The sequence below is a fragment of the Clarias gariepinus genome, chromosome 23 (genome assembly GCF_024256425.1).
Source record: "Clarias gariepinus isolate MV-2021 ecotype Netherlands chromosome 23, CGAR_prim_01v2, whole genome shotgun sequence".
NCBI classification, from domain to species: domain Eukaryota; kingdom Metazoa; phylum Chordata; class Actinopteri; order Siluriformes; family Clariidae; genus Clarias; species Clarias gariepinus.
In genome coordinates this window covers 16596342-16599441 of record NC_071122.1, presented here as the reverse complement: position 1 = coordinate 16599441, position 3100 = coordinate 16596342, and positions in this window count along the sequence as shown.

Genomic DNA, 3100 nt, shown 5'->3' with positions numbered 1-3100 from the left:
ATCAGCCCCTAAAGGTGCACAAAAGGAGAACTAACAACAACAGCAAGCATTTGCAATATAAGCTTATCTAGGATGGAATTTATATGCTGTAAAATTATGTTGATAATGTTGATATTATGTTGTTTTTTAAGTTGTATTTATAACATTGTGTATCCACGTAAGTCTTCAAAATAATTCTAACTTTGATAAAAAACTAAATTCAATGACGATCCAGTGTCCAAGATTAACATTGTTACAACACTGTAACAACCATGTATAACACCCCAGCTAGAAGGAAGTTTAAAAGTGTGGATACTCATACAGATAAGAGCTTATTACTGCCTTTTATAGTATCAGTCTACAGAAGATGATATTATATATGGTGTAGTACAGGAACAAGATACATACCTGATCTCATAAGAAATTCCATCACAGTTAATTTTCTATGAAGTGATTTGGGAAAAATTGTTACTAATGCATAGAATAAGTTAGCAAAAACGATGAAAGTCGAATTGTTTGGTAGGGGAAATAAAGAATATTTCTAATTTATTATTGACACACTTAAAAAGCTTTTTGCCTTTACAAGGTTATTAAATATTGTAACTTTTTTATATGAAACTAATAATTTAGATTTAAGGAGTTTAAGTGTAAGGCCTGTCAGTTTTTTTTTTTAACAAGCAGCAGGCATGGGGGGAAAAAACATGCAACTAATACCATTTATTATTCCCAACCATTAGCAAAATAGTTTAAACGCTTTATTAAATTATGAGTGATCCAATTTGTAAAATATTTGAGTAATAAAATGAATACTTTTTTTGCTAAGAAAAATATTTGAGATAGGATGCTTTCAGAGTTTCCATCTATTTTTAGACTTTAATTCAAGGTTCACAGATACAATGTCCTCATTTTAAATTATTTCCATTAACATGGGAAGCATTAGCTTACAAAAATCACTCAACTGAACGAGCAACGTTTCCACCATGAATTAAATATGGAATGACGATTGTAAGATTGTATCTACAGCCATGTAACCTTGCCACATCCTTATTTTCACAGCTCCCAATAAGCTGGACCCTTTAGTGTGAAGGACTGAGAGATATACATTTGTCGTCATCTGTAATCAGACTGTAGTAATATTTAGTTCCACTGAGGCCTAATTTACCATAAAGTGAAACGTGACCCCCGGTGTCTGATCTCAGAAGGTTTGACTGTTGACTGAGGTCTGTTCACCTGAATGGGCAAGAAAAGATTCCGTCTATTGTTTGATGAGTCATTTAGTCTTTTGTGTGAAGTTAATTAGAGGAATTCTTTTATTATTTATTTATGCATTATTCATAATGCAAAAATACTAGTAGATCATATCAGGTACTTCTATGGTTAGAAAATGTTTTTTTTTTAATATAAGAATTAGAAATGTATTTTTTAATTAAGACTATTGTTATATAGTAGGCATTTGCCCAGCTGTGGATCACCCCCCCCCCCCCAAAAAAAAAAAAAAAAAATTCAAACATTTTATAAAGCAGCGTCAGTGCATTAAAACTAAAAAACAGGTAGTGACTTGGCAGTTTCCCCTTCTTTTTGTGAACTGCAGTACAGTACATCACCATTAGATGGTGACATTTTATTCACATTGTGTAGCACAAGAAATAATATCTGAGTTAAATTAGTATGGTCTAAATGATCAGAATATAACAAAAGTAATATTTTAAATAACAGCATCCATAATAGCAGTGTGTTCTATTTCTTATTATGTTTTAAAATTATTGCTCTGTTGCTTGAGAAGAGGAAAGTTTAAAAAAAAAAAAGTTTCATCTGTTATGGAAATTATTTGCCCTGTGGATTAATTTTAAGTAATCCTCCTACCTGGCATCATGACTATGATATTCCATAGAGTGGCATTTGCCCTTGCATGCTGGTCACGGCAGTCAGTGGATGCCTGCAATTAAAACAGCATTAGAGGAACGATCTCATTTCATTATGGTTTTATGTCAGAAAAAAAAACAGTCTCAGATAGAAAACTACCATCAATTCACACTCTATAGTAGATGTTTAAATGTAGGATATATTGTTTACCAAAACAAAAAAAAGTCATAGATTTCTATGATGTGTTGTTATGGACATGGCTTTTTTTTCTTTTGCCTTTAAAAAAAAAAGAAAATTATAGGACGTTGCGTGAAATACACCTTTCCTTCCCCCAAAGAACATTCATATCTTTAAATAGGATTGTCTTTTCCCCTTCCACCCTTAAGCCAAGTAGCCTGCCAGCTCAGGTTTCTCATACTGCAACTGGATGCACCCCTTTTAGTTCGCTGCCCTTTGTTTTTTTCCAATGGTTTATTTTTAGCTCTGAAACAGCAGCTTGCTCTCGACGAGGGTTGAGTTAGTGAGAGAAGGGTGCGTCTGGAGGATGGCATGATTAAAAAGGATCACCAACAGCACTTCGCTTGTTTTTACAGAATCTTGTGTTTTGCTGGATTGCTCTTGGGCCTTGGAACAACATCGAACATGGCAAAACAGTAATGGAAGACTTTACGAAGCCCAAAAGGCCACTCTGTCTGGGTTTAGCCTAGTAAATGTGCTGTCTGGTTATGGATTTAAAAGAATAGTTAAGCACAAATAGGTTGCCATCTGTATCTGGGCTTCAATCAATGTATTTTGGCCTCTGGCATATGCATGGATTTCTTTAAATTATTTAGAAGGTCTGTATTGTTACCTAAACCATTAGATTCTGCTTAACACAATATAGTTGTGCCTTCTTTTGGATGAAGTATAATGCACCCATGTTGTTAGATAATGATAATATGCCTTGGTTTGTTATTTAATTTGTATTAACTTATTGATTAGAATTTTCAAAAACCCACTGCCTCAAGTGGTGCTTGGTAGTAGCATACATCTGATTAGTTGTAGTCATTAGTCAAATAAGGTTTAGAGCATGTTTGTGTAATTCTGTCATTTAGGCATGGCTGTTAATTATTTACTGTTTCCTGGAACAGAAGAAAAAATACAGTAGTCAATCCCTTTCTACAAAACTACTATACCATTTTATATTCCCATAAAAAGGAATGAGATAAAGGAACTTAAAATCTGGCGGCGCATTGGCTTAGTGGTTAGCACAATTGGC